Source organism: Strix uralensis, chromosome 9 (assembly GCF_047716275.1).
Source record: "Strix uralensis isolate ZFMK-TIS-50842 chromosome 9, bStrUra1, whole genome shotgun sequence".
NCBI lineage: Eukaryota > Metazoa > Chordata > Aves > Strigiformes > Strigidae > Strix > Strix uralensis.
Window position 1 is genome coordinate 8631665 of NC_133980.1, and position 18786 is coordinate 8650450.

Here is an 18786-nt window from a genome sequence, read left to right on the forward strand (position 1 = left end):
TTCAAAGCTGTTGAGAGACTCTTTTCAAGCAAAGGGCTCAGTACACAGTGTCCTTTTCTTTCCTTTTTTTTTTTTTTTTTAACACACCCTTGGGAATAATTAAACTTGCCTGTGCAGGCAGGAGGGCCAGGCTGGCTGCCTGCCTGGAAGACAGGGGGGCTCCGAGCCCTAAAGACATGTCCCTACTGTGGCCGTCCCCCATACGTCCCCAGTGCTGTGCAGAGACTTGGCCACCTGGAAAAATAGCCATGAAAAATACAGCCCCACTCACCAACCTGCAGCTGAGAGAGGGAGAAAACCAAGCACCCCACTCCTTCAAAGGCAGCAGCACAGTCTGGCCCCATCCTGCTCTGTGTGAGCCCACCTGCCCTGGGTTGTCCAGCTGGTGTTACTCCCTGTCAGTCATCCCTCTGCTGGGGAAGGGGCCTTTCGGGGGTTTAATTTCCCTGCTCTCCACACCGCTGTCATGGTGAGGATACAGTCCCACTGCACCCATGGCCAGTGATCACCCTGCAGATACACTTCTGTTTGCTTTTGCACGGTATTGAAAGCAACGACATAATTTGCTGCCTGCTTTCGCACCCGGCTCCTCCTCACTGATGCTACTCATGGGTGGCTGTATTTTCCCAAATAGGGGAGTTGCCAGTGCTGCATCTGGCCACAGCCGGAGCTGGCGGTGGGTATTGCATTCACCCCTCCAGGTTTTGAGACCTTCTTGAGTCACAGCCTCTTGTCCTGGCTCCAACCTGACCAACCAGCAGCTCCAATGGATATTTCTGACCTGCTCTGGCCTGTTCCCAAGAAACAAATGATGTTCAGGTGTTTAATGATGCCCTAATAAACATCCCAGCTATAACTACTCCCTGTCCAGACTGATTACTCTTAGCTTGGTCTAGTTACTGTGTTACAACACTGAGTTAAAAGTTTTCACTAAAAAGTTGTAAATATTTGGGCAACACTGGGTTGTGTGAAGCCCAGATTGAAACACAAATGGGCTGCGCCTTGCCTGAAGTCCTAAAACAAAGGGATTGTTGTAAATCTGGTATAAACCCAAGCTGGTCTAGGTCCAATGTTTGCTTGGCTCCTGTCCAGATTCATTCTTGAAGTCAAACTGATGAACTTCCAGCCCTCAGGTACATTTACAGGGGATGAACATGGACATATCTATGGCTTAACAGAGCCATAATTTCTGCCTGAATGCTTTATTATTTGAAAATCGTAAATAAGGTGAAGTGAAAAGGACAAGCCCTTTTAATCTATGAGTGGTGTGCTAAATGATGGTGGTAAATCTCTGCCAGCTCCGTGGCAGGTATATCTGATTTGCGCTCCCAAAATGGCAGTGATTTGATCCCACAAACCACACTGAAGGTGTGGAGATCAGCTTTTGGAATTAAAAAACCCTACTCTTAATCAGGCTTGGATGGGAATACCCAGCGAGGCATTGCAAAGAGACTGGGAGTATTTTGTCATTCCAGTGAAGGAAATGCCTGCTCTGTGCCAGCTGCGAACTTTTTCAGGTTCCCTTCTTATCTCTTCCTCTGCATTTCTTATCACTCCTGATCTATTTATTGCTCTGCTTTGCATGCTTTTCTAGCCTGGTAGATGAGGCCACCTCAAGGCCAGCATGTTCAGCTCTCCCTGAAAAAGGTCCCAACCCCAGCACCATGGAGGCTGCCTGGGCCGACAGCCCTACAGGCAACCCTGCTCCCCTCCAGTGCAGAGGTGCTTAAAAGTTATTTTCATGAGTTTTATACAGTGATGTGCAACCTTGAAACTCTCATATCTGCTGCTGCCAAAGTGCAGTCATTGCTTGAAACCATCCCCATCGTGTGTGCATGTGTGCCTAACCAAAGGATGGTCTACAGCCTGGTGGAGACCCCCTTGGTGGTGGGGCTGTTCTTTCAATCTGGATTTCAACCACAGTCAAGATGGAATAAAAATCAATAAATGTGTACAGGTTCAAGCATAAATATCCTTTATGTTTCAGGGCTAAATATTTATCATTTTGTGGAGGGCAAACATTGCACATAGCATTTTAGTGTGTTTTAGTTGCAAAGCACCTTGGAGTAGTTTTACACGAAAGGCACTATATTGAATTTATTCATGATGTTGCATTATTTTGTATAAACTGCAAATTGTAGCTGATCTGCTTGTCTCTGATGTGAACATACATTCAAAGTTTAAATCATACATAGCCCACCCTCCCAAGGGCTTCAGTGGTGGGGAAAGCAGGGGAACCCTCTGGGAACTGTCAGTCAAAAAAAGATCTTCTGAAAAGGTTTTTCCCCTCTGTCCATCTCTTAATGGCTCTAGCTGAGATATCTGAGATGAGGAAAAATCCACCCCTGCAGTTTCTACTTGGAAAGAGCAGAAAAATCCAGCTAAATCTCCTTAAAATAAAAAAAGGAATTCATGTTATTCAGAAAGGATTTCTGTCCTCCCTTTAGTCCCACTGGAGTTTTCTGTAAGACAATCAATGAGTAATAACCAAGAAAAGACTTAAAAAAAAAGTCCCTCATTGCTGTGATATTTACCTCATTGTGCATCCCAACCTCGAATTGGGTGACCTAAGAAGCTAAGGAAAAAAAGAATGAAGAAAACCTGTTAACTCTGACAAGGATGCTCATGCACTTGCCTTCAGTCATGTTCCCTGCAGGGGGGCTGCTGGGGTGATGCATTTGTGGGATATAGCACCATAGTGTCTCTGCTAGAAACCCCAGTCCCCACTGTAGCACAGGGCCCATCAGCACTGTGGTCCTTCACTGCCATGGGACCTGATGGCCACAGAGGTGTCCTTCACCGCGGGACCCAACACGGGGACACATCGGCATGCAGAGAAAAAGGTCCTTTAAAGAACTGTGACAAGTTTAATGGAAATAATAAATTTGGAGTTCTTCCTTATTCCTTGTAAATTTTTCTTCATGAATGTGAGGGCTGAAGAAGTCTTTTTGAATGAGATTGATGTTTTATCAGAAAAAAGTTCTGGTCTCCTGAGAGAGAGAGAAAATAGTTGGCAACATGGTCTTCAGCACATGGTCATCACAGCTCCCCTGTTCTGCCAGGTTGCAGGCATGTCTGGGCTCAGAGAAAAGGGCTGGGGGAAAGGAAACCTGAAAGACAGACTTTTTGAGGTGGCCAAAGCGCATGCTCCTCCTTGCAGAGCTGAAAACACAGGTGTTTGAATTACTCCGAGAGTCACAGTACATTTAAATATTTTCCAGAGTTTTAGAAAACTCAGACTAAGTTGTATTTTGCTCCATAAATTTGATCCCAAATTTTGAGTTTTCTGTTTCCAACCATCTCAGATTCTTGCATGGAGCTGGTGGCTCAGAGATTTATTTCCAGTTCATTGCTGGCCAATAAGGGTGACAAACTGAGTGTGTTTTGAGCGGAGGAAAACCCCCTTTGTGGTTATTGAGGGCCAGAGTTGGAGACCAGCTTCCAATGGCACAGAAGCAATATTTGCAGCTGTTTGTACATGACATTATTTCCTGGGTACCTGGCTTGTAGGTACAATTAAGGACTTGTAAATCTGAGGAAATCTTAAATTAAGGTACCAAAATGTGCCTGCAAACATTTGTGCTTGCCGTTTTTCAACTGTAATAATGAAAGTCCTGTTAAAGCGAGGATGAAAAATTGGTCCTATGTCAATAACCTGTATTAATGATGCTAGAGAAAACTGGCAAGTCATCAAAAGACCCTGTTCTCTATTTAATTCTCATCCCAGCTCATTATGGATTATCACGTTTTGTCTAGTTAGTGGCATGATTATGGAAATAGAAAAACCATTTCTCTCTGCTTCTTATCTAAAAGATGAATGAGGCACATATAATTGGCTTAAGTTATCATTTAGAAGTGAGCTCCAGTGATGCAGGGGGATATTTTTTTTTTTGTCCTCAACTTGAAGTCCTGAAACACAGTAAACTGCTGGCATATTCCTTTGGTTGTTTTCTATCCCCGACACCCACATGCTTAGCCAAAAGCAATAGGCTTATTAAGGGCTGAAGTACTTTTCTCCAGAAAGATCCATCATAAATAACCCAGCAGTCTGAGATGATCACCAGAGCGTAAATCACCACCAGCAGCTGAATGGCCCAACCATGCCCAGGGAGCCACATCTACCCTCACCTCAACACACACCTCATCCCACCTCCCTTAACCTGTATGAGCTGCAGCTGCACCTATGGCTTATGCCGACCCAGAAATACGATACGAGATCCAGGCAACCTGGACTCCCATCTCCTGGAGTGTGCTGGAAAAGGATAGGGGATTTTGAAATCAACATTCTTCTTTTTAATAGTAAGAGAGAATAAAAATGACAAGGGGAGGGGAGGTGACATCTGCAGAAAGGGCTTTTCTTTCCCCAAATTACGCTCTGAGGTGTTGTAGATGTTCAAAACCAAGCATTTTCCATCGGGATGCTGAGCCTGACTTCTGGCCCTGGTTACAGCTAAATCAGCTCATAGGGACCACTCAGTTTGCTGGTGTTTGGGCCCACAATACCTGTGTTCTGGTGCTTAAAAGCATCTGCCAAAGAGTTCAGCAGCCATGAAGATCGGTCCTGCTTGTGCTGTCAGTGCGCTTCCTCAGGCCTCAGAAGACACTGACCAATGATGTTAACTGGAAACCATAAAACATTGGAAAAAGCCCCAGCAATCTGGAAATGGGCCTTTCTTCCCTCCTGTATTCTCTATATCTTTACTCAAAGAGAAAATAGTGTCTGAGAAAAAAGGAGAAAGAGTATTGATGCATCTTGATTTCCACAGTGGAAAAAAAGAGCAGTGGGAAGGAAACAGGATGCTTTCCCTTTGGTTTATATTATTGGAGCTTAACTCTAAGCATTTTGTTCAAAGCCTATTTTTTAGAACTCCAAAATAATAACTGATGAAATTCCATTTTTTACATGCAAAGCATCATTGGCAAAATTTTTTTCACAGCTTCCCTTGGCAGTCAGTTGAAGCAGCAGAATTTGATGGACCTTGACAATTCAGAGGACAAAGATGGCTTGAGAGGACATAAAGCTGTCTGGGCCACAACCCTCTTGGCCCAAATTGACTCTGTTTGTTCCTCTGTTGCCTGACAATATGCTTTCAAGAAAACACAAAATGCTGTTCTTTGTGCAAAAGTCTTGCAAGATTTCTTGCGTAGGTTTACTAAAATAAGCAAAAGAGACACAAAGGAAGCAGAAAAAAACAGAAAAATTACAGAACTCTTCTCTCCAAATTACCTCTGTGTTGAAAAATGTCACAGAAGACTTTACATTCCAAAAATATCAGCCAGCTCCGTGAGTTGTGAGTGAATGCAGACCCAAGTGAGATCAGGATCAGGCCTCATTTGCTCATGATTATGTTAAATTCATAAAAATAATTTGCCATTTTTCAGGAACCAACCCCCAAATTGTACTTTTAATATCTAGAAATACGCCAGTGAACAATCCATTATATTGTCCTCCTACAATTATTATTTTTTGAAGTGACAGGGAGATGACAGGAGACTGTGGCTCCAGGTTGTGAATGAGCAGCGGGAACAGATGGGTTTGCGAGAAGCAGCAATCCTGCTCTCCTGCTAAAGACGCTACAGACAGGAACCCCCTACTAACATGCCCCGAAAATATAGATCAGTGGAATTGTCCCTAAACAGAGGATTTCACAACAGTTTCCAGGAAGCATCAATATCTATGTAATAAGGAAATGGAGCTGCAGACACTAAAGTACTTACTGCACTTTTTTTTTTTTAATACAGGGACAGCTTCAATTATCCCACTATCATATACTAAATAAGATTGATTAATCAAGGTTTAAGATAACAGAAGGAGTTTTCAATGCCATTAATGTGTCTCATGGGATTTGCCCTTCTTTTGGGTAATGGGAAGCTTCTGGTTGTGAAGGCATAGATAATAAGGATTTATAGCACCGTAATGTGCAGTGTTTTTCATAAGGGACACTATGAAAACATGGGAACTTGACAGCAAATACTATTTCAATTATTTAGTTGCCTACCGACATGCCGGGATGGGGCTGTCTCTGGTGTTTCACCCCCACCTCAGCCTTTTGCTTTCTCTCTTTGCCTTTATTTCCTAGCAGCACCAGTGTTTCTGCTTGCAGGTGTGCATGTGCCCTTCCTCTTGCCAAATAACTATCTCAAAAAAAGTCATATAAGGGTCTATTTGCCATTCCCAAAGTTTCAGCAGTTTTACAGGACCACAAGTGGACTTCACATGCCTCTCTACAGGAAAGGTCCAGAGTGATGGTCTGCTGGTTTGAGCTGCAGTGGAAAAAAGAATAACCTAGACAATCATGATCTCAATGTGAATTTTTACAAAGTGTTTTTCCTGTAGCCCTACAGGAGTCTTTGAGGAAATCTGAGCAGAAAAGGCTGGTATGAAACCTATGAGAGGTTTTGGAGAAAACGTTAATATAGTTGAGTTCTCCATCTCCTTTCTAACCAAACAAAGCCAAGAGAAGATTCCCCATCTTTCTCCATCTGCCTCTGTCTTCTGGGCAATTTCACAAGCAATTTGTCATTTCATACTTTGGACTGCTTAGCTTTCTCGTTCATTATGATTTTTCTATTATTATTTCTTTCTGCTGCGGCAGTTTTCTGTACCCTCAAGCATAAATGTCAGACCCTACAGTGGTCAGCTCTTAATCCAGGATGGTGGGAGCCCTGCCGCTGCTCACCCCTCAATGCCAGGCCAGCATAACAGACCTTGGAAATATGTTTGGCAATGCCATAACCCCATCCTGGCAATGTGAGACAAAATAAACACAAAAACTAACTGACAACTGGACTTGCATAAAATATGTGCACTGAAAAGCACAAGGATGACTCAAGCACTGCAGCCAGGCGCTCCCCGGCATCTGGCGGCATCCCAGCAACATTTTTCTCTCTCTGGCTGTAATTGCCACATTCAGGCTGATATATTGCACTTATATTTTTGACAGGTTATGATGTAAAGAAGGTCACTTCATCAGCTGGGGAGGGCGCAGGGCTAAGAGAGCCTGGCTGACCTTTTCACTAGGCTCTGGTCTTTCTCCTCTGCCTCTTCCCACACACTCCCCTCCTTCTGCTGCTGTGGAGCCAGTGCCAGAGCACTTGTCTGGATCCTGTAGCATCGTCACCCCTTCTCCACACTCAGTTTTTAAGGCCACGATAGGGGGCTGAGTGCTCAGTCCCTTTGTATGGAGAATACACACCCTGCAGCTCCAAATTTTAAAAGAATATACCACATCTTGTGCAACGGTGTTGCACGTTGCTGGTACACATGGGTACTGTTTTCCATTGGGAAAGGGTGTGTTGGGAAGAAGGTGAGGTTGCACCCCAACCTCGGTGGGGACAGTCCCTGAGTCCCCCGGGCACCAGATCCTGCACGGAGCGGTGAGGGGTTGACTGGGCAGCAATCCCTGCACCAACAGGCAGTGAGCAACGGCTGGGGTAGGAGCGTTATCCTGTTAAATGGGAGTTTTACTATTATCCTTAGTGAGAACTGAACTATTTCCTTCAGCAGGCACATAGTTAGATTGTTGCTTTTAAAAAATGTAGCCTGAATAAATACTGTATGCATCCCAGATGAGGCTTTCTCCTCACTATATTCTCTAATTTCCTTCATACAAGAGAAATACTTGTATTAGTTGCTTTGCCTCATTATGCATTTGCTACTAGGGCTTTCAAGCCCAAAGGCCTTCACTTTGAATAGAAATGCAGCTTCTGGTGTTTCCTCTATTTCAGCAAGGAAAGCAAGGTGACTGGAGAATGCATTGCTTCATCTCTGACCTATTTCTATGCTCAGCACATTCCCCCATCTCCACCATGACATAGACATGGAAAATTGTCCCAAACCCCGGGGGCTGCTTTCTGCTTCCAGTTCTCTCAAATGTCCCTCACAGCAGGGCTGGCTTGCAGCTGGAGGAGCAGACCTCCCCAGGGGGGTAGCAGCATGGGTCGACTCTTTCCTCTGTCTTTCTGCCTCTTTAGGGTAAGTTTTGCTCCCTGTGAACTGTAAGAAAAACGTCATTTATCAGGGAAGGTGCTCCATATGTATTTAACACTGAAAGGGAATCTCAGGAGCAGACATGTAAGGCAACTACATGTGTGGTTTTCAGCCCCAATTAGACTGAACTCTGTAATTGTGAGATGCATTTATGACCCTTTTTTGTTCCTTAAAGAAATAACCCCTCTTTTAGCAGGGCTGAGCTAAACCCCAAGTGCAAAGATGAGCTAAGGATGAATAATTAATGATGAAGAAGATGTTGCCTGCCTTGGGAGCACTGCTGCATCTCCCATTAAAGTGTACCCCTCCGGCGCTGGAGCCCTGTCCGTGATGCTCCTGGGACTGGAGACCCAGTGGCCAGGGCTGGGCTATCCCCAGCATGCGGGGGATTAAGGGACTGAAACATCAGTGACAGTTGTCACTTCAAAACCAGGGGGTGCGTTTAGCTTCATGGGCTCTAGTGACCTTCACAAGTGTTAGATGTATAACAAAGGTCTGTGGGGATGGACATTCCATTAAGAGTATTATTACTCTTAATATTTATTTATGTGACAGTAGGGCCTCGGAAGGGCTGAGCTGTCCCTTGAAAAGAGGGACCTGATAACAACCAAGCTCTCCAGCAGGACCAAATATTTAGGAGAACCAGACACCCAGTTTGGGAAGATTGGGGACAGCAAAATAGCTGGGGCTTGGGTGAAATCTCATCTGGAATGAGTGGTGGGGGTGTTACAGGCACTTACAACTTTGACAGGACTCCAGTGGGGGCAATTCTGAAATCCACAATGGCAACTCGTGGAGGAAAATAAAATATTTAAAAGAGGGGAATTATACTATTTTAAGGCAGCTCACCTTCCTTCTGCCCAGCATGGGCAGCGTGGTGCCTCCACACTGCCCAGCACTGGCTCTGCAGGTGCACAAAGCACGCAGGAGCCCAGGGCTGACATCGGTAACATCACACCTGGACACGATGTGCCACCGCAGCAGCATGCAGGATCGGCTCAGCTCCCTCTGCCCAGCCCGGCTGGATGCAGATGGTTTTCATTGCACAACAGCATGACAAAGGCCCCTCTTGGGAGCTGAGCCAGTCTATGCATGGGGGGTGTTGTTTAGGATGAGGAGGTACGGGGGGGTGATACAGATTTGTTATGCCTTGTAAAAGTAAAGTCAGAAGAGGGAAAAACAACACCTCCTTTTGAAAAGAGGTAGGAATAAGCCAGATAAAAGATATGAATTTTTCCTCCAAGACAAACTACTAAATAGGCTCTTCTTGTTCACTGAGGTTTGGTAATGCAAGTTGACAGGATATTAAGGTTATTTCAGGTTCTTCTGTCTCCCAGGGTCATAAGCCTTCTGCTATGCATGTTAATCCATCTTAGCATTCCTCCGAGTAGCTACATAAGTAGGGCAATGGGTTTAGTATGTGCTCTTTCCATTTACAGTGTACATGGGAGGAGAAACCTACTAATTAACAGAATACCCCTAGAAAATCATGAAAGATTTTAATATTACAGAGACACTGCACAACGCTCTGCAATTAAGGAAAGATAAACCTTCCTCAAAAATATTTCAGGGGTGAGAGGAGGTGATCCAAGAGAGAAGAAACCAGGAGTTGTTTATCCCACAGCCCTTCCCTTTGCCTGTCTCTTCCGCTGAATGGCTGGGTAATGGCACACACAGCTGGTGAGCCAGGTCTCTGTACGACTGAAGACAAAACAAGAGCCTGAGTCTTATTGCATCTCCCTGCAAGCGCAGGCTTCTGTCCCGAATAGCAGCTACACAGTTACTGTCCATGCTGTGCCAGAGGGTGCTCGTGCATCCTGCATCATGCCATGGACCAGTTAACACCCCTCATGCCACGGCAGTGACCAAACCATGCATCCCCAGCTCCTGGTGTGCTACACACCTGAATATATTCATCTTTTTTGCAGGTCATTTAAAGCCCCAACAGCTTTCAAGCAGATGCTACGATGACATCAGTGAATAATGTTAAAAATAATAGTGCTCATTTTGAGCCCAATGTGTTGAAAAGCCAAATAACCACCCTGAAATTCTCTGTTCCATCACCTTGTTTTGTGTGACTCACTCCAAGTTCTCAAGTGCTTTCCAAATTATCTAATACCACCTGCAACCCATTCCTCTATCTTAATAACTGCACTTGTTCTGGGGAGCACCAGAGCACATAGCAGAGGCCAGATGGGCTGGGGGTACCTCTGCTCCCCGCTTCTCAGCTGCTGCAACAACAGATCCATTGAAACTAACTGTACCAGCCTTCAATTGAAATGAATTAGTTAAAATAATTAAAAAGTATCTACATATTTCATTTTGCACTGGCCTTTAACAAAATGTTTTCAGATTTTTATTTCATTTTTTTATTTCTGCGAGAACATAAAAATATTTGCCCTGGTCTCTGGTTTAGTCAGAGATTTTAAGAAAGCAGCCACTCATACACCTCAATTCTTAACTCTTCCATTAGCAATGGGAATGCACTTCTGCTCTGCAGTTGGGAGATGCTTCTTTGCCTAATCCTGGGTAATCTGCTGTGGAGACTGGTTGCACATGAAAAAAACAGATGCAGGTTTTTTTAAAGGCTGACAGTGACTTAAGTAATTTCATCTTTTAGAATAGGAGATTTTTTTCTGAAAGACAGAAGGAGACATTTCAAAACTAATACCCCACTCCTGGGGAAAAGCTTGCTCTAGATCAAAAAACCTCCTGATCCACAGCCTGCGGAGGTCGATGGGAATAACCCCGCTGGGTCTAATGGACTTTGAATCAGGTCCCAATGTGTGAATGTCCTGCCACAGCTACAAGGTGTGATAGCTTTCCCAAACCATTTGTTGTCAGAGATACTATGGGCAGATTTTGTCTCACAGGCAATGGCTTCCCTAAGGACAAGGAAGAATTGGGAAGAGGGCAGTAATTGGGTTCAGAGATCTCCGTAACATCACCAAAATCAGCAGTGGCGCAGGGCTGCTCCTGGCACAGCACAGCCACAGACTGCCTGAGCCCAGAAGGGTTTTTATTCCTGGACAGATGATAAAGAACAAAAATTTTCTATGTCTTCACTGGCAGAAGCTGGAATACAGCATGGGCTGCAGAATACACTGAAAAGGGCAGGTGGAAATTTGATGAGTGTATTTATAGATAAGAAGCAAGATTTTTTTTCAGCTAGTGAGATAAAAACATCTCTCTTTTCTCATCTGTTGCCAGCCTTGAGTTAGTTATCATAGACTGTAACCTCACTCTGCATAGTGCTGCGGCTCCACTGGCACTGGGGATGCCACCATGGAACTGCTGTCAGTCGGGGACCTTGCTCAAGTCATTACAGAGAAAAAATCCTTAGGAAAAAATGAAATAAAAATATTATGGTGCAACTGCTGAGTGGAGTAAGTAGTATTTTTACTTACATGCGAAATATCTGAAACTCAGAGACTTGAGTTTACGTGATGCGCTAGACAATCTGGACATCCAAATTACATAGCTCTGCCTTTGTGGGGAGGACCAGAGATATCTGCTTTCTACCAGGTCTTCCCTGAGGTCTTCTGAACTGAACAGAACAGGCTCTGCGACTGGGGGATGGTCCCGTCCCACTTCAGATGCACAGAGTGGGACGTCTCACCATCACGGCACGGCGGGACCATCCCCTGTGCCAGCCCTTCCCACTCTGCCGGCTGGCCAGGCTGAGTTTGCAGCAGAGACTTGCTGACTGTCACTTCTCACCACTCAGCCAAAAAGACTGGAAAATACAGATGGTCTTGCTTAGGAAAGCCTGGTTAATATTTCATCTCCTTTTCTATTCTGGGGAAACCAAATGAAACAAAATTATTTATAAAAGAAGGCTCTATCCCATTTTATTAACAAGATATAATGAATCTGTGAATTCATGGAATAACTCCAGTGATTTTGAACTGATACGCAAAGGATGAGTTGGTCTTAAAAAACAAAATGCTATTCAGCCAGCAGAGTAAGTAAAACAATAAATGACTGCACATTTAGAACAATCAATAAGGCAATTACACAAAATATTACATGATCCAAAATTAATTAGGGATGACAAATTCCCCAAAAGGATAAAACATAGGACAAATATAAAATCTGAACGAGAATCAAGTTAACAACTCGCAAGAGGAGCTGTTAGCACTTGGTGCTCCAACATCCCATGTTGTTCCAATCAAAGATCACAGCAACAATCTGAGCATCTCCAAGATGGATATGTGTATCATGTGATACACGACATAAAAATTGATGGGTATCTGGCAGGAGGTTGAGAGGCAAAGAGGAAGCCAAGGAAGCAGGAGCCTGCCTGGGTGATGGGGTTTTGCTCTTCTCGCCACAGAGCTGTGTGTTGGGGTTGCACGTGCCTGCAGCCGTCTGCCTCCAGCAGCGGCCTCGGCAGAGCTCGGCTGAGCAGTGCCAGGGAAAACCTCCAAGGTTAATTCAAGAGCTGGAAATCTTCCTTTAGCATCTGAGGTCCCGCACCCAGTACTTTTCACTGTTCTGCCAGGGAGGTACCTGGTCACAGTCAAATGGGGCACTTCCAGCCCTCAAATCTCCTCCCTGTTCAGCTCGGGCACCAGGAGAGGAAAGATCCCCACAGCCCTGTGGCTTGTACCAGTCTCTCATAGTGGAGGTACAAGGCAAAAGCTCACACGCTTCATCTTCTCCTCCTTTACTACACATCAGCTGAGTCATTCTAACAGTGTGTGTTTTTAATCTCATCAAAGAGGCCTGAAATACTTTAGTTTAAACCTCATCCCTGGAGATTTAAAGTGATTGCACAGTCTCAGCTGGCCAACAGCATCCCTACAGAGGTCTCGCTGCCCAGCTGACAGGCAGTGACCTGAGGGATGGCTCCATGAACTCAGCCTGTCCTGCCTTGTTACTGTCTGATTTCTCCAGCACCATTTTTATTAATTTTCCTTTTTTTTCAGCCTAGGTAGAGAAATCACATAACTTTTTATATCGGGTGAATTGGGGTGTTGCTATACAAAAGGCTTTCAGAGTTTGTGTCCTTGGCTGCTGCTCTGAGGTGTGTGGAGATGCTGGGTGCAGACTGGGATTCTCTTAGCAGCAAACCAGTCTGTCCTCTGGGAGCATAAACTGGCCTGAAATGCCAGGGCTGAACCAATTGTATCTCATTATATCTCAACAGAGAATGAGATGCCATCGTGTTACATGTAGTAAATCACTTTAGATTATCACAGTTTAAAAAGAGATTGTGGTGTTCTCATTTTACTGGAAGTACCACCCCCTTTTAAACCAGTATCACCATTTCAGCCATAACATTCAAGGAATAAAGCGCATCAGCTTGACCTGGCCAGGAACCCTCCAGCCCCATGCGCAGAACATCGTGGTCTGTAGCAGCCTGCACAGCTTGCATAGCAGGTTATTCCCAGAGACTTTTTTTCCCCAAAGCTTTAAATTCACATTCTCCCTACAGCTGTGAGTGGTGCGAACCCCTCGTCCCCCCGCAGCCTGTGAGCTGCCATCCCCAACTGTCTGTCCCAGATGCAGTAACTACAATGTGGGTGGCCACTGCTTCCCGCACCAGAGAGCTGATTTAAATCATCTTGGGCTTGCATGTGAGTCTATTTATTTTAACGTTGTGAAGCTTGTTCGTTCTCTAGACAGTATGTAAGGGCTAAGGGCCAAAATCTGAGCTGATGTATAGCTTTCACCGTCAGATTTATAATTTAGTGCAAGGGGGCTGGAGAAGTGTAAGTCAGGGCAGAAGACTGTGAAGAAGCTGCACCGTGCTCCCATCCGTGCTGTGTTTAATTTACAAGGTAGATTAAAATCATGGAACAAGTTTGACCTCCTTTTGTTTGGTTTGCCTGCAAGATTTAGTTTTTGTTTCATCATTTTGGTCCTAGGGACCATGTGGCCAGAGGAAGATTTGTAACAGGAGAGAGCCTGTCGTTTCTGTCCTTTTGTTGAAAGACATGACAATCCAAAATGGGAATTAAACCGTTTTCTCAGCGTAGCCAGATCAAAGATGAACTGAAGAAGATGCCAGCTCTTCTCATTGATTTCAGCTTTGCTCCCCTGAGACCGGCACTGTGGGAAGGTCACATGTGCAAGAAACTGGTGCATCAGATGAGAATTTTTTGAGCCAGTGTTTTTCTTGCAGCCGGGTCCCATAGGACACCTGCTCTACTCAGCTATTGCTTGGGTTCATCACCATCTTCCCAGGGAAATTGAATCTAGTGTGCAGCATGCTCCGGGTGCATTGCTACAGATGCAGCTGTGCCTCTGGCTGCAAACAGCCCTTCAAACGCAGGGGGAGATGGGGGCTCCACACACCCTGTTCCAGCCATACGCACATAAATCATTTATGCTGTCACAGCAATTAGCTGCTGTAACCCAGAATAGGAGCTTGAAGTGGGACAGCTCTCCTCCAGGTTTTCTGCTAACTTATTCACCAACGACATGCCCCAGTTCCTCATGACTGCTGGTCACACTGTGACCCTCTGGTCTCATGTCTGCAAGCAGCTGGAGCCAGGTTTTCCTGGTGTGGGGCAGAGTTAAGGTTACTAATTGGCCTTTCCCTTCTTCAGCCACTATCTCTGATGTTTAAGAGAGCTGGGAGGGCTGGGGCCTCTCTACGCTCTAGCATTTCTTTGAGGGCATGGCTGACACTGACATGCAGACAGGACAGCATGCAGCCCCGTGGGGGACCACACAGATGCTCACAGAGCTCAGGGTAAACCTGGTTGGGTCATTTTGATAGCCTAAGTCTTTTTTAGCATAAACCAAACAAGTGATGCAAAGCTGACCAAAGGGCAGCCAGGCGTAAGCCAGAGCAGCCCCAGGATGCCCCTAGCCCACATGCCAGCCTGGGCAGGGCAGTGTCCCTGGGTGGCCCCCATCCCCTGGGGCTCCCTCTGGGCAATGCTGCACCGACCACCGTATTTTGATCTCTCCTCGAAGGGCAATAATTCTCCTCTTCCCATACCTCTTCATTTTTTTCAGACTTGGGACAAAAGAATCATTCAAAATAAGCTTTTAAATCTGGTTGTGGTGGTTGGTGAAACATGTTTTAAAGCATTTACTACACTGGAGAGCTTTACGTGAAGGATGTTCTAACTAGCCTTACCACTAGTTAAAAAGCTTCCAAGTGCAGGAGTAAATTCACACACACAAAATCAGTTTTCAGATACAGTAGGGAACCCATTAAGCTTTGTGTGGTTATGCAAGATGATACAAATGCCTTATTAATTAGAAAATCAATCATGCTGTCCAGCTGATTGATGTTAATCCTACACCAAAAGGGGGAACAATAGTATAATCAAGACTAGATCATTTCTTCCCATTACAGGGAAGGGGACAAGACTGCATTTCAAAGTGATTCTGCTGTAATGAGCTGTAAGAATATACACCATGTGGTAAAGGCTCTTTTAAGATGTGGCACACTATTTTGATCAATAATACTCAAATTCATTCTGGATCCTGAATCTAAGGAAATTTCATATGAAGATTAAAGGAAATTATAATATGATCAGAGGCGATCGCAGAGGAGGAGAGCTGTAATTATCCAAGGGGAAGCATTAATAAATGGGAAAGAGCCCAAACCCTGTGAAATCAGAAGATGGCAAGAATATGCTAAGGGTGCTCAAAGTGTTTCATGGCATCCAGATAATACCTCAAAACTATAAAATGATCTATTTTTTAAAAAATTGGTAACAGTTCAAAAGCTTAATGTTAGGCAATCATAGAACAGTAATTAAAGGGCCCAACTGATTCTTCACCTGTTCCACATTATTCGCAGTCAGTCCTGCCAGCTTGAGGACAGGTAGCAAATAGCCCTAATAGCCGTATTCATGCCATCCCAAAGCAGTGTGGCTGGCCAAAACCTTTTGAAAAATATATGCAAGAGTCATGCTAAATGACTGGAAGATGACTGTAATACAATCCATTCAACACGAGTCAGGCTTAGCAAGAAGAAAATAGCTCATTACCATGCAAACACATGTTGTCTTGGTTCCAGGCTAATTGTTGTATAACATATCCTATATAACATAAGACAAAGCCCCAAGGCTTGTAAGCCAAGTAAAATGCAAATTACACCACTGACACAGCTGAAAGCTCTATGCAACCTTAATAATCAAGGGGGGTGCAATGTATTTGTGAGACAAATGACCAGGGTAGTTATATCAGAAAGACAGGGCTCTCTAATACACAACCTAACTAATAGGCTACTAACATGGGTAAGAAAATGTTCCCCTTGACCACCAAAGTCTAAGGACATTCAGGCTTGCAAAAAGCTTCATAATCATTCTGTGCCAATGTTATTTATTTCTGTAATAATTCATAGGAATTCTCCACACACACTCCAGTGGCTCTTTTCTTTCTTTCCCCACTGTTTGTTATATAGGAGCATGCTGAAAATTCAACAAGGATTCAGGCCCCTGTGGGCTAGAAACACTCACAAAGGTAATTCCTGCCCTGAAGAATGACCAGTTTAAATAGACATAGTAGTCACTAAACTGATATACACTAATACCATAGTCTGGGAGTTAATAGATCAAGGGCCCATGTTAACCTGAAGTGTTGGTCTCCAAAGCAGGGGGTTCCAGCCCATGGTCAGTAGACAGGAGCCACCTCAGGGCTGCTGGGCTTTGATGATGAATGGCCCTTCTGCCTAGAGATATGAGCATCCCTCCAAAAAACTTTAAGGAGGTTGTAGGTGAAACAGTCACCCTCTTGGTGTGAGGGACAGGCACTGAGAGAAGGAGAAGAGGTGTGAGGTGAACCACCGAAAGAGAACAGAACTGAAAATTAGGACCATACAGTCAGGCTTCCAGCTGATGCAAATTTGTGTGATTCATAATCAGAAAGCCAGCCGATTTGGGGGGAAAAGGCACTGGAAGTGCCTGATACATAATGTGGGAAACTGGCTCATCAAGTAGTTGTTACTTTTCCATGGCAAGCCCTGGTGAGTTCTCTGAAAGAGCTTTGCAAAGGCCCCAGGAGACACAGAAGTTTTGCAATGGTTCCTGCTGGCTGCTACGGTCTTGCCTCATTTAGTTTCAATATGAGTAGGCGCTCCACGTGTCCTGGGATCAAACACAGAGTGGATCACCACGCTGTTTCATGTACTGTGCACACTGCAGCTGAGACATTTCCAGTTTCATAACTCAAGAATTCAGAAATAGATATAAATTTACACGTTCCGCCACAAACAGATGGTGTCTTTGGCTGGCTTTCACTGCATTCCTCGAAGGTAACACTGGGTTGCAGAAGTCAATCTTTCTACAACGATCTCTGCTTGTAGGGGTTTTTGGACTTGTTTTGGTTTCCTATTCATATTGCACACTGGCAGGGGCTCAGTGAAGATGGGAGGTCTTACCACTCCATTTCCCATTCCAGGAGACATGATAGCAGGTGGAGATGGCCACAAAACAAAGTTCTGGTTCTCAGTTCTCCATGGCACCCAGCAGGACTGGGTGCCAGCTCGAAGGTGGCTTTTTCACATGAGTCGGTCAGCTTCTGAATCTAGAGTTTATGGCTAACCAAATCTCTCAGGATAAGGAATCGTGAGATTCCTCCGAAGTTACATCTTCCTACAGACCTAGGGAAAAACTGTCTGAAGAAAAACAGCTGCTACCCCTGCTGATGCTGAGGATGTGACTATGGTACAGGAATATTTGGTGGATTGCATGGGGACCTTCTCAGTCCGCAGCAGTCATTGGCAGGGAGGACATACTGCCTCTGGATGAGAACAGCTCAAGGGATGGTCCTCCCTGCAGTTTCCAATTCCAATACAATTCCAGCAAAAAAGGTCATTCGCAAGGAAATGGTGTCTGGTAATGTGCCCACTCAGAGAACTTTCAGCAGTTTCCCATCTTGAGTGCAGCTGCTCCAAGGGCTGGGGAAAGCTTGACTGCTTGCTGCAAGTCTGCTCATCAGCCTTCATGATTGACCACCACTTCCTCGTGTCTTCTGCAGCCAAAAAAATATTTCACAGAAGTGAAACATCCCCAAACCTCACAAAGAGTGACCATGCCCTGGGGCTGGGTGGGTGAGGGATCACCCCACACTATGGTGATGGACTCGGACCCCTGCTCAGCTTCGTGCCACCAGCGCCACTGATGCTTCCCAAGAAATTCATCCTGATCAAAATCATGTCTCTGCATTTCTTCTGATTTCTTTCGCATCCCCTCACAGTTTATCTTGAATAGGCTAAGCCAAAGCACAGATGCCATGGAGCAGTTGGGACCAGTGAGAGCTTTTGGGAGACAGAGTTGGCTAAGCTTTTGGGGCTGGTTACATAAAAGGAGTACGTGTCATATGGACCACCCAGAGAAACGCTTCCCAACGGTGAGAAACTCAAGCGAGGATTACGTGTTACATCTGTGGATTCCTTCAGCTTTTGAGCTGACACTGAATTTATTGAGGAGGAGATCAAGGAGAGATGGCAAAAAACAAGAATGACCTAGCAACAAATGTGCTGGGGGAAGCAGCTCTGATTATTTCTCAGCTAATCACTCAGAAAGTGAAGATATGCAGCTCTTCAAGCAGCCTATTTAACACTGGCACTGTATAGTAAAGGGAAGCTTGCCAGCATATTTCATTAAAATACCTTTCCATCAGTTAATAATCATTCTCTATGCTTTAATAGCACTTCCCCTCCAAGATTTCCAAGCAAACCCATAAATGTCAGCTCAACCTTGGGAAAGAAGTATTCTTAGAGTTATTTTATATGTGGGTAAATGGAAAGACAGAGAGATGTTCCTCCCAAAGTCCTGTATTATTGCCCCAGCCCTGCATGACAGCAAATCTTTATGCACGAAGCC